Source organism: Phyllostomus hastatus, unplaced genomic scaffold (assembly GCF_019186645.2).
Source record: "Phyllostomus hastatus isolate PE091 unplaced genomic scaffold, TTU_PhHast_1.1 phas_contig_1, whole genome shotgun sequence".
Taxonomy (NCBI): domain Eukaryota; kingdom Metazoa; phylum Chordata; class Mammalia; order Chiroptera; family Phyllostomidae; genus Phyllostomus; species Phyllostomus hastatus.
In genome coordinates, this window is record NW_025333498.1 from 3991835 (window position 1) to 4005747 (window position 13913).

The window sequence follows — 13913 nt, forward strand, 5'->3', positions numbered from 1 at the left end:
TAGGAGGAAAGTATATGAGTTTGTTTTCCCCCTGTTCCCATAGGGAACCACCAGCACCCACCCTGAGGGTCAAACACAGACTATTTTTAGCAATAAACTAAACAAACAGTTTTATATTTCCAGTATTAGAGATACCACAGAAAGCAGATTTCTAAAAAGCTCTTACTTGATATTTCTTTTAAATGATCCCTTGGTTTCAGCAATCTATGTTTGGAATAGCTGATATATATACCACATCTTTATCCATTCACCTGCTGATGGACACTTAGGTTCCTTCCACACCTTGGGTATTGTAAATAATGCTGTAATAAACATAAGGGTGCATACATGGTCTGACCAGAAAGTATCCAGCCATGCAATGTGAAAATAGAGACATTTATTGAAGAAGATACAAGAAACGTTATACATAGGACAGTGATGTCTCAGTCCTCTTCAAAGTAGGCACCCATGATTCATTTCCAGTTATGACCTTCTTGAGGAAATCTCGTTCATTGGTAGCGGTTTGAATCAAGTCATTAGCAACTACAGCACAATGTTCCTTCTGCTCCAGTAGCAGAAGCCATAGAACATTTCATGCCAAGATCCAGTGTCAAAATCTCAGACACAGTAGTTTTTGGAGTCTCCAGATCAGCTTCTAGTTCTCGCACTGTCAGACACCCATCTTTGTGGATTGCAGCTCGAACACATTCAACATTCTCAGGTGTTCTGCTTATTGCAGGCCTTCCAGAACATGGACCACTTTCAACAGATTCTCGACCATCCTTGAAACATTTGTGCCACACTTTTATTTGTGCTGCACTCATTGCATTGTCCCTGAAATCCTTCTGAATCAGCCAAATAGTTTAGGCAGAGGAATGTTCAAGCTTAATGCAAAATTTTGATGCAGATTTGTTGCTCTACTCAAGTCATTTTGAATGAGATGACCACACAGTGCACATGCCCACTTAACAGCATCTACCCACCCCCACTGACTAGCACAGTGAAGTCGTCATTGTTCACACATGTGCATTCCAGTCCATTCTCCTTCGCTGCCAGGTTACATGGATGTCATGCAAACCATTCTATTCTCATTATATTAACCATGTGTGGACTTTTTCTGGACAGAACTCATATGTTTTCAAATTAGCATTATTATTTTCTTTGAATAAATGCCTAGAAGTGAAATTCCTGGGTCATATAGTAGTTCTATTTTTAATTTTTTGAGGAACCTCTATACCATTATCTACAGTGGCTGCAACAATTCACAGTCCCACCCACAGTGTATGAGGGTTTTCCCCCTCACCCTGTCCAACATTTGTTTGTTGTCTTTTTGAGACATTTCAAATCCAAACATATAGATCCGGTAAAAATGAAAAGATGACAGAAGATATACCATTTAAACACTACTCAAAAGAAAAACGTAGTCGAAATATTAATATCAGATGAAACTGATTTCAGAAAAAGAAATATTATAGTGATAAGGAGGGAAATTTAATAATAAAAGAATTAATTCATTAAATGAACATAAAAATCCTAAATGTGTATGAAATGAATAACAGACCTTCAAATATACAGTATAAAAACTGACAAACCTCCCTGGCTGGCATAGCTCAATGGATTGAATGTGGCTGCGAATCAAAGTATCACAGGTTCGATTCCCAGCCAGGGCACATGCCTAGCTTGCAGGCCACGGCCCCCAGTAACTGCACATCGATGTTTCTCTCTCTCTCTCTTTCTCCCTCCCTTCCCTCTCTAAAAATAAATAAATAAATCTTTTAAAAAAATACTTAGGATTATTCCTAAGCCCCAAAGTGAAAGGTATGGGGTCCGGTAACAGCCCTTACAAGAAAAAATGTTAAAAAAAAACAAAAATAGACAAATCAATATATTTTTCAATGCCATATTCTCAGCAATTGAGAGTACTAATAAATAGACACAAAATAAGTAAAAATATAAAGAACCGGAACTGTATCACCAAGCCAACTGCCACAGAACAATACATCCCAAAACAGTAAAATGCACATTCTTTTTAAGAGTGCATGGAACATTCACCAAGAAAGATCATATACCGGGCCACAACTTTTTAAAAGTTTCAACTTTAAAGTGAATAAAATCATAGAAAACATGTTCTTTAGCAACAATAACATGAAATTAGTACTCATTAACAGAACAGTATTTGGAAAATGCAGAATATTTGGAAAGTAAGCAACATATTTCTAAATAATTTATTCATCAAAGGAAAAAACACAGATTAATCAGAAAATATTAGAACTGAATTAAAATGTTGACATAACATCAAAACTTGTGGGATGCAGTGAAAGAAGTGCTTAAAGGGAAATATATGTATAGTATAAATGGTTATATTAAAAAGATAAAAAGTCTTAAATCAATGATGCAAGCATCCATCTTAAGAAACTAGAAAAAGAAAGGTAAATTAATACCAAAGTAAGCAGAAGGAAGGAAATAAGAAAAATAAAAGCAGAACTCAAATAAAAACAGAAAAAATAATAGTTTTTTTCTGGGCAAAATGGCTGAAAAAGGTACAGATGTTCAGTTATAAAATAGGTGAGTCATGGGGATGTAATGCACAGCATGGTGACTACGGTTAACAGTACCGTACTGCATAATGAAAATTGCTAAGAGAATAAATCTTAAAAGTTCTCGTCAGTAAGAAAAAAATTTTTCTGTAACTATGTATGGTAATGGATGTCACCTACAGGTATTTTGGTGATAATTTTATAGTGTATACAAATATTAAATCATTATGTTGTATACCCAAAACCAATATAATGTTATATGTCAGTTATATCTCAATTTAATAACAAATTAATTAAATAAAGAAAATGAGTGCAAATTCTCAGAAGACAGAGTAACAGTGGGTCTCAGAGCGAGAGCCCAGGCAGGGGCCTGGCTGCAGGCCTCGGACGTCATCCCCTCACATCCCATTAAGTTCCTGCCTGGCCCCTGGGGCAGCAGAGTTTTCCACACCTTCTAGAACAATGCCTGGGGTGTGTTCAGGGATGACCGTTAACTACTCTCTTGGCTGATTGGTGAGTGTAGAAACAGAGGGGCTTTCCTATTGCTGTCAGCAAGGTCAGGCCCTCACTCGTGGACCAGGTCCAGTCCTGAGAGCCACAGCTGAGAAGAGAAGCCAGGAACGCGGCCAGGGCACACAGGGAAGAGATGATTAAAGGCTGGAAACAGAGCCTACAGGACAAGGTTTAAGGAACTGGATTTCTTCCTGGAAAAAAAAAAAAAAAAGAGGAGAGAGGATGACTCAGCTGGCATCTTCAAGTCCATGAGGGGTAATTACAATGGGAGTGATATCCCAGCCACTCTCCATCCCAAACCCACCAGAGGACCTGGGTTCACCCTGTGGCAGGAGCAATACAGCAGTTTCCTTCTAAAGGAGGAATTCAGGTTGATAGAAGAAGCCTTGCTGCCTCAGGCCACCAGGAAGGTGGCAGGCTAGACCCTTCTGTCTAAAACTCGAAACACAAACTGGGTGACTGCTTGAATTCTTTCCCAATTCCAATTCTTCATGTTTTCATCTACCATATTCTCTTTTATGTTTGTAGGCTTATCAGAAGAAATTTAGAAAAAGCTTTCTTCAATAAAGAAACACGGTATAAATCACTTAAAATTTTCTTCAGCAGCATCGATCCTTGATGTTACCACAGTGAAAAACGTGTGTATGCTCTTTCTAAACATACAATTAAAACACATCTGAGAAAGTATTTAAGATTTTTTTCTCCTAAGTTAACTTTTTACCAGGCTCAAGGAGAATATTTTGGAGGACTTAAGCACAAGGATTATGAAAACTGTTCCCCACATTACCTATTTTTAGTTGCCTTTATTTAGTTTTAAAGACAATCGCAGGTTTTCATGTCTCTGCTTGTGAATTGTGGAGTCTATGCAGAGGAGTTGAAAGAATTTCTCAGGATGTCAAAACTACTGAATCGGCCTCTGGTACAATAAATTAGAAAACAGACCTTGAGGAGATAAATGGTTAGCAGAATAACAATAGCTACCCTTTGTTATGAGGCTACTGGGTGCCAAGTGCCTTTCATGTTAATCTTCATAATGACCTGGTGAGGAAGCTATCAGTATCCTCACTTGACAGCTCAGAATACAGAGTCAGAGAGATAAGTAACTTGCCCGAGGTCACATAGCTAGTAGGTGGTGACATCCAGATTCAAATCCAGTTGTGTGCTTGACTCCAAAGTCTGTTATTTTCAAGCTGCTGCCCTGCTCCTGGTTCATGGATTCACTTTGTTAGGATGTGCTAGGACTTTGTCATTTAAGAGTTTATTTGGTCAGTCTCCTGAGATCATTATTTTGCTCACTAAGAGAGCTCATTTCCTCCCCAGGGTAATAACAGCAATGACTGACAGACATCATCATGAAACAGCCTCACGCCTCTCTGCAGTTTATTTCCCACCCTCTCCCATGCGATCCTCAGTTGAATTCCTTTCACCTACAACTTTAAATCTCCAGAGCTACGGCTTCTTAACTCCCACCCAGAAGCACAGCCCTTCCTCAAGATTCTTTGAGCAATCTGGGGCTCTGTTGTCATGTTCCTCGTGGACTGGTCTATGGTCCTTCTGCAACAGCATCACCTGGACAATTGACTAAAAATATAAACTCTTGGAGGTCTCACTGTGGAGCTACTGAATCAGAATTTCTGGGGATGAACCTACATATTTAATAAATACTCCAGGTCATTTTTATATATGAGAAAAATCGAGAATTATTGCTCCTAAAAGTAGTGCTTCTTAACCTTAGATACACATTGTAATCACCTGGGGAGCTTCTGCCTGAGCTCACCTTCCAGAGATTCTGATCTGTCTGGCCTGTGGCCTGGGCATCAGGTTTTTCAGAGCTCCCCAGGGTGTTCTTATATGTAACTGAGACTGAGAATCACTTCCCTGGACCTAGAGCACAGCTTCTCAAAAGTGAGCAACCATGAGAACTGCTGGGAGACTTTGTTAAAGCACAGATTGCTGGGCCCCACTCTCAGAGTTTCTGATGTCGTAGGTCTGGAGTAGAACTGGAGAGATTGCATTTCTTACAAGGTCCTAGGAAATGCTCCTTCAGGAGGCACATTTTGAGTACCTTTGGTCTAAACATGCTTGAATATTAGCATGCATCACCCACTGCTAGATTTTAAATAGTTAAGGAAAAATCATTTTGCTGTTTGAGAGCTTCAGGGACACTTTGTACTTTTCAGCCCTAATTTAAATATTTTGCATATGTTGAGTTCACTGCAGGCTAGATCAAGTCAGCTTGGTAAATAGAAGAATTTTTAACCCATTTTTCCCAGAAGAGATTTTGACATTCAAGGCAGTGGAAACAGCATTTACCTGGAATAAATAATTACATTTCTAAGGCAAATCTAAAAGAAATCTGATGATTGGAAATCCATGAAAGCACAGGTTACTTCCAATACCAAAGTATGTACTAGGTCAAAGAAAGATACGATAGGGGACTCAAGAGGACTCAAGACTTGGAAAATTTTAGCTTACGGTAAAATGTTATGAGTCTAGCAAATAATGTGTATATTAAAGCTTTTGTTTCAGAAACTACAGATAAGGCCCATCCTGGCTCCTGGGAAAAACAGATGACCTCCTGGGGATATCCGAACCTTTGTTCCGGGGAGAGTAGACAACCACCCCTCCCCCTTCGGATCAGCTAACTGCCCAGGACAGGAATGTTGCAGCTTCTGAATCTCAAAGCCCTCACTGCACCTTGTTTGTCCTCCCCCACCCCTTTATAAAAGATCTGGCCAGGAAAGAGAAGAGAAGATGGTTTCTTAGGGTATGAACCCGCCATCTTCTCGGATCACTGGCCATCTGAATAAAGTGCCCATAAAAGATTCAATCACTGTCATTGCTTATTGGATTTGGTAGTGACAGGCAGCCCAAACGTCGGTGTCTTTTCCGGTTACAGATACAGAAAAGTTAAACTTTTTGCACAAGTACATGAATAAATCTTGGCCTTGAGATTTTTAGCCCTGCTTCCATCCCTGCTATTGCTGGAGATGATGGGACAGTCACAGACTCCCCGGGACTAGGGAATCACTGGGTAGGGGAAGGGTCACTCTGCATGGCCTCCTCGCAGCCTCTGCATTGCACAAACCTGGAACACCATTCATGTAAACCTTGGTGTGAACTGTACCCTCTGGGGTCATGCTACAGAGCAGACCTGACAGAAGGTCACACAATTCCTGGAGTTGCAGAGACATCAGCAGTCTCTCTCCAGAAAACAGGGACCAGGAAAGCTTTATAACACAGGCCTCAGAGGTCAAAGTTCAGCCCACTGCTTCTCCTGACCACACCTGCTGCTCCAGCTTCCAGGCACTGGATCTGGGTGACCCCCTAGGGGAGGGATGGGGAGAACAGAAATTCCCACAGTTTCTATTCACACGCACAGAGAGAGGCGTGGGAAATCTAGCTGGGGGAACACTGATAGCAGTCTTGAGGGCCAGGGAGGCACAGAACGGAGGTCTTTTAGCAAGCACGCAGGGCCTGAGTGTATACCTGTGAACCTCAGCTCCTTCTCAGAGCAGTGGATAGAAGTTAGATCTTGCAGGCCAGAAGGGGTTGGCAAGAAATATTCAAAGTAATGAAAAACAAAGACTTACAACCAAGGTTTCTCTACCCAGCAAAGCTGTCACTTAGAATCAAAGGACAGATAAAGAGCTTCCCAGACAAGAAGAAGCTAAACAAGTTCATACCACCAACCAGTATTACCTGAAATGTTGAAGGATCTTCTTTAAGAAAATGATAAAAAATATGAATAAGATGGCAACAAATATATATCTATCAACAATTGAATCTAAAAAATAAACCAACAAGCAGAACAGAAACAGAATACAGAGAACATTTTGACACTTGCCAGATGGGAAGGGGGTCACTGGGATGGGTGAAAAAGGTGAAGGTATTCAGAGGCACCAATTGGTTGTTACAAAATAGTCGTGAGGATGTAAAGTACAGCATCATCAATAATAGTCTAATAACTATGCATGGTGTCAGGTGGGTGCAAGATTTATTGGGATGATCATATATTAAGTTATGTAGTGTTAATCACTGGGTTATATACTTGAAACTACTGTAGTAGTGTATGTAAACTGTAATTGAAAATAAAAAATAATTTTAAAAAGTTAGATCTTGCTCCTCAGCCAGACTTCTTTTTCCCTTATTTCTTATTTTTCCAGAGTTCTCTATTTCCGCTGCCGTCTCCTGCACCCACCAGGTAGCAATCATATACTATGCTGAATATTGTCTGGAGAAATTTAAATCATTAAGTATTTAAGAGTTTGTTTATTTATTTCTTAGAGTGGGGAAGGGAGTGAGAAAGAGAGGGAGAGAAACATCAACGTGTGGTTGCCTCTCGCGTGCCCCCCACCAGGGACCCAGCCCACAACCCAGGCATGTGCCATAGACTGGGAATCAAACCAGCAACTCTTTGATTCACTGGCCAGCACATAATCCACTGAGCCACACCAGCTGGGGCATAAATTGTTAAGTATTTTTATCTGAATCCAAAGTCTGCCCTGGTTTTAGCTCTGGAAATGTGGTCATAACAACATGGCATACACAATCAGGAGGTCAGTTAGGACATTGAGGAGGTCACCCCTCCAACTCCCCACTTATGTATTTCCTCCAGCTCCTTCTAGGACTTCTAGTATCATCCATCCTCCCATGGAAGTACCTTTGAAGCTGAAGATTTAAGCTAGGAGGTGGGGAGTCATGCACATGGACATAATTGAAGAGAATAACTCACGGGTGTTTGATTAAATCTTCCAGGCAACAAGAATGAAACTTGAGAGACCCATTGCTCACTCTAGGTGTTATATCTCAAATCCATTGTTGTGAACAAATGTTTGTGTCTCCTCCAAATTCATATGTTTTGAAACCCAAACCCCCAAGCATGACTGTGTTTGGAATAAAGAAGTAATTAACATTAATTTAGGTCATAAGGGTCTGATGGGATTAGCACCCTTATAAGGAGAGACACCAAACAACTTGCCAGCTGATTCCCCCAGCACACGGACTGAGTAAATGCCATGTGAAGACAAGCAAGAAGGCAGCTAGCTATCTGCAAGCCAGGAGGAAAGCAGTCACCAGAAACACAAATTGACCTGAACCTTGACCTTGGACTTCTAGCCTCCAGAGTTATGAAAAACCAAATGTCTGTTGTTCAATTCACCTAATCCATGGCATTTTTGTTATGTCAGCCTGAACAGACTAAGACACCCATCCTTTCTCCTTTCTCTCCATTTCAACTCTAGTTCCTCCACAGGAGGGGGTGGATTAGGTCAAGATTCATCATCATCATCATATCATCACCATCATCATCGTGGCTCCTCACCATCTCTGCTATATAACTAGAAAGATGTATCTAATCCTTATTAGGGGAACTATTCAAAGTATGTAACACCTGGCAGGGCATTTGTAAACAATCAGTGAAGCTGTATCACCACATAATTACTGCTGATCAGTCCAGGAGTGAGCTGAAAGCTATTTCTACATTTGCTTCACGATAAAGTTCATCTTTGTAGGAGCAGCTAAATCAGGACAGTTAAAATCCGCCCTGGACAATTCATCAGAAGAGCGCATGCACAGCCATGAGAGCTACCCAGAGGACTAAGTCACTCAGAGACACCGGGGCAGAAGACCCAGGTTTAACCCAAATGCAATTCTTGGTGTTCAGTGTCTGGCTTTGCAAGTGCCAGGTGCACAGTCTCTTTCTGTTCTGTGATACGGTCTCTTGTTCTGGCCACTGTGAGTTTTGTTCTAAACGTTATATGCATCCAAGTTTATCCTAACAAATATGCTCAACATCAATCAAAAGTAATAAAGTGTTAGTTTTGTGGTTACAGAAGCAGGTACATGATACCTGGGAGAAGGGAAGTCTGACACCCCTAAGAATGAAGGAGACACCAAGAAACCAGAAAACAATAGACCAATCAAACCCATATAAGTTTCCATGTAAAACTTTTAAAGCATAGCATTATAGTCATACATATTAAGGAAAATTGTTCTAGATCTCTTAGGTAGGCCTCAAGGGCATCAATATCCTATGGAAAACTAGAATCATCTGAGTTAATAATTATGCTTGGGGCCATCAAGAAAAGAGTAAATTGTTTGGTTTAAGTGATAGAATATATCATAGAAATATTTTAATTTCAAATACCTTAGGGTTTTTTTTTAATTTTAAAGATTTTATTTATTTATTTTTAGAGAGGGAAGGGAGGGAGAAAGAGAGAGAGAGAGAGACATCAGTGTGTGGTTGCTGGGGGCCGTGGCCTGCAACCTAGGCATGTGCTCTGCCTGGAATCGAACCTGTGATGCTTTGGTTCGCAGCCCGCACTCAATCCACTGACCTACACCAGCCAGGGCAGGGGTTTTTTTTATTAAAATAAAATTTGTTCACAAAAGATCAAGCAAAAGAAGCAAGTTTCCTGAACATTCTGTATTATGGAATAACACATTTTTCTAGTTTGAAAGTAAATGAGTTATCACTGTGTAAAGTTCTATTGTTTTTTTTTAGAAGGACTATTTCTAAATTCTTTTTTTTTAAGATTTTATTTATTTATTTTTAGAGAGGGAAGGGAGGGAGAAAGAGAGAGAGAGAAACATCAATGTGCGGTTGCTGGGAGTCATGGCCTGCAACCCAGGTATGTGCCCTGACTGGGAATCGAACCTGCGACACTTTGGTTCACAGCCCACACTCAATCCACTGAGCTACACCAGCCAGGGCTAAAGTTCTATTGTTTTGAATATTGTGCTGATTTTATGTAAGAATTATTTTCTTAAAATACCTTTACATTTAAGTATTCTTTTTTTTAAATTACTTTATTGTAGTTTAATTACAGTTGTCTGCATTTTCTCCCCACTCCCCACCACCCCAGCCAAACCCACCTCCCTCCCTTGCTTCCACCCTCCCCCTTGGTTTTATCCCTGTGTCCTTTACAGTAGTTCCTGAAAATCCTTCTCCCCTCTTTTCCCTCCCTCTCCCCTCTGGCTATTGTTAGATTGTTCTTAATTTCAATGTCTCTGGTTATATTTTGTTTGCTTTTTTCTTGTGTTGATTATGTTCCAGTTAAAGGTGAGATCATATGGTATTTGTCCCTCACCCACTGGCTTATTTTACTTTAAGTATTCTATTCATTTCATTTAGTGAGCATTTCAACCAGATATACATTTTCCTACAAAATAAAAAATTAAAACAAAAGAAAAACACAAAATCTCAAGTCTTGGAAATGACAAAATAAAGAAAGAAATTATGCCTTTCCTGCTTCTTTAATTTCCTGGAAAGTTTTAGTTGATCTATTCAAATCATGTGAAATTCTCACCTGAGCAATGCTTTATACAAATGGGTAGAGAAAGAGCCAGCTCTTTCTGGCAAGATCAGGAGTAGGCCTAAAGGCAATTTGATCTTTAAGCCAAACCCAGATGAATGAGAAACCTAGTACAAATGGAAAATCTACTGAGAACTTGCTGGCTTGAAAGTAGATTCTACAAACAGAACTAAAGATAGCAGTAGCATAAACAATGGAAGCAAAGGTTAAAGAACAAGGACATTTGATAAAATCCCTTAATAGTGCCTTCATTCACACAGAGTAACAGGCACTCTGCCCCTGCCCCCCGCCCCCCCTCCCCCAAGGCTTTGCTTTCCAGGAGGTAGATGCTCCCACCACAGGCCCTCTTACAATCCCTGACTTCCAGGATTCCTCAGGTCTCTTATCAATTATCGCTTCTCTTTTCTACAAAAGTTTTCAGCTCCATAAGGGCAAAAGCTCTGTTGCTGTTTTTCACAGTTATCCACAAAGCAGAAGCCCTGGCAAACAGTGCATACTCCTTTAGAAGCTGGATGGATAGATGAATGAATGAATGAATGAATGGATGAGAAAGACATTTGGAGGAAGGTATGACTAAGCACATAGGCAAGGGGAATTTAACCCCTCAAAATTACCCTAATTCTGACTCCCTCCAACCTAACTTTGAATCTCCAAAACCATCAAGATTCATTAAGAAGAAAGGGAAAGAAAAGGTAAAGAAGAAATAAAAGGAAAGAAGATGGTAATGAGATATTCAAGAAGTTGACCGAATTGATTCTCTAATATTCATCCATTCCCCCTCTCTCTCTCTCTCTCTCTCCCCTAATACACAGAGCTGTCCAACACAGAATGGTTACTTTGAATAGACTATGGAAATTAGATCCTAATCAATAATAGGCAAATTTCTGTAACCCCAAGTCTGACAATGGGTCATCAGAAGGGACTTTCCTAGGTGGTGGTGCAAGGTCCAGGAACCTCATTTGGGGGGAACAAATTTGCATTTTATATGTCACTTTCCCTCAGGCTCTTCAGTGCTCTGGTTGCTGAGTAACAACAAGCCTAGAGGCTGGACAAGAATATCAGGAAAAGAAGGAAAAGAGGCCCAGCTTACACAGAAGCTGAGTAATAAGTCTGTAAGAACACAGACTAAACCACAGCTTTATAACTCATTTCCTCAACCAGGAATGTAAAACTCAGCAAAATACAGCCACCAAAAGAGACGAATAAAGAATGATGCAATATGTGATAGACATGACTGCTGCTGTCAGAGTTTCTGATTCTCCTCCTCTAGGCCCCCAGGGGGACCACTTCCCCACCGCTGTCTGTTGAACTTAGATGTAGCTGTATGATTTTCCGTAGTCAATAACATGTGAGTACGGGTGATACGGATCACTTCCAGGTGAAGCATGTAAGAGCTGGTGCTTGGATCTCCATGACCCTTGTTCCTCCTGCCCCTGTGACAAGTGGCATTTAAAATGATGGAGACTATACCAGCCCCAGTCCTGAAGTGAGGATAAAGTACAGCAGGGATCGGCAAACTACAGGCCCTGGGCAGACTGATTATTTTTGTAAATAAAGTTTTATTGGAATGCAGCCATACCCATTTGTCTACTCATGTTTGCATTCAAGTCTCAGACTTGTTGCACTGAGACTATGTAGCTTGGAGACTTAAAATGTGCCCTGGCTGGTGTAGCTCAGTAGATTGAGCGCAGGCGGCGAACCAAAGCATCGCAGGTTTGATTTCCAGGCAGGGCACATGCCTGGGTTGCAGGCCATGGCCCCCAGCAACTGCACATTGATGTTTCTCTCTCTCTCTCTCTCTCTCCTTCCCTTCCATCTCTAAAAATAAATAAATAAAATCTTAAAAAAAAAGAAACTTAAAATGTTTACCAAATGGCCCTTTAAGGAAAAATATGCTAACTCTTGATATAAAGCACTCACTTACTTGAGGAGGACATATAGGTAGAGGGGAAAGACAAGCCTTTGTAATATTATAACATCCAAAGTTGGGGGCTTATTTATTATTTATCTACAACCCAGGTTACTCTGACTGATACAAAACTCTCAAAAAATCACACAATTTGTGTGTGTCTTAACAAAAATATATTATTCATAAAATAGTGAAAACAATCAGCACAGTGCCTGGGACGGAATAAACACCTGGGGAAAGGTTTCTCTTTTCCCCAATGAAAGGGAGAGAGAGCAGTGACGGAATCAGGGATGGACGAGTGTCAGCTCCCTTAGAACACACTGTCTGGAAGTGGCGGCTCATCGACAATTGTTAAAGGAAAGGTGTTGACAAGACAGTTACTAGGATCTTCTGAAAGAAAAAAAGCATTAGAAGAGGCAGAGTGAAAGCAAAAGTGAGTCTGTTCAATGCCGGGGGTAAATGTCACCTGTCAAATCCTGAGGCAGGAAAGAAACGAGGCCGAGCGGCTCCTTCAAGTGCGGTTGCTCCTGGGATGCTGGGACCTGGCTGTGCATTTGAGGCAGAGGTGAGAAGGCTGGACCAGACTCACTGGCTGCAGTAATGGAAATGATTTAAAGTTTTAAACCATAAAAAGAAAGGTTTCTCTTTTTTTTAAATTCTGGAAGAAAGAAAGGTTAGGGAACTATTCGCTAACTTTTTAATAATAATACCAGTAATGAATACTTTTATGACTCTTATAATTTCCATCATTGTTCTGAGCACTTGACATATTTTGGCTCTAATACTTATCACAATCCTAGGAGTTAGGCATCATCATTATCTCCAGTTTACTGATCAAAGGGTGAAGCATAGAGAAACTAAGCAGCTTGCCCAAAGTCAGAAACTAAAAAGAGGTGGAGCTGGCTCCAGCTGCAGGCATGCTGCACCCAGTGTGGTGACTGTTAAACACTTTGCTCTGCTGAATGTCCGAAGGTCTTACTACTGGACTTGGGAGAGAGCATGAAGGTACAGACTTGTTGCTAGGCTGCTGTGTTTACTAGGATGCTTTCGGCTCTGTGTGTCAGAGCGCCCAGCTGCAGCTGGCTTAACCAGTGAAGAAACTTATTATTTCGTGAAAAAGAAGTCAACAGGGTAGCTGCAGAATGGGTTGGTTGAGTCAGTGGTTCGTTGATGTTATAAAGAATCCAGGTTCTCTTTGCCTTTTCATTCTGTGACCCACAGCACCAATTTCACCTAAGGGTGGTTGTGCTTATGGTCGATGACAACCAGTGGCAAGGGTGCATATGTGTTCCTTGGTCACCACCCACCTAGAAAGAGAGATCCACCCACCCCCTTCTGTTTTTTTCTACGTCAAATTCAGTCCATGTTCATGACTGGGTGGGGGCAAGAAGGTGACCGTGATGCCACACACTATTTGGCTTAGAAAAATCAGGGTTTCTGGAGTTGGAGAAGAGATTAATTCCCCAGAGGCAACCCTGCTTCATGACAAAGGGACTTACTACCTGAATAAAGTCAGTTTGTTTAGGAAGAAGGATGGGGGTTGGATTGGTAAGTAACCCACAGTGTCCACCAGCAGGTTTTGCAACCGTATCTGTCAACTTGGTGACCTCTGCCACCCGTTCCCTGGGGATTCTTCCACAGAGAGAGCATGTCAAGGTG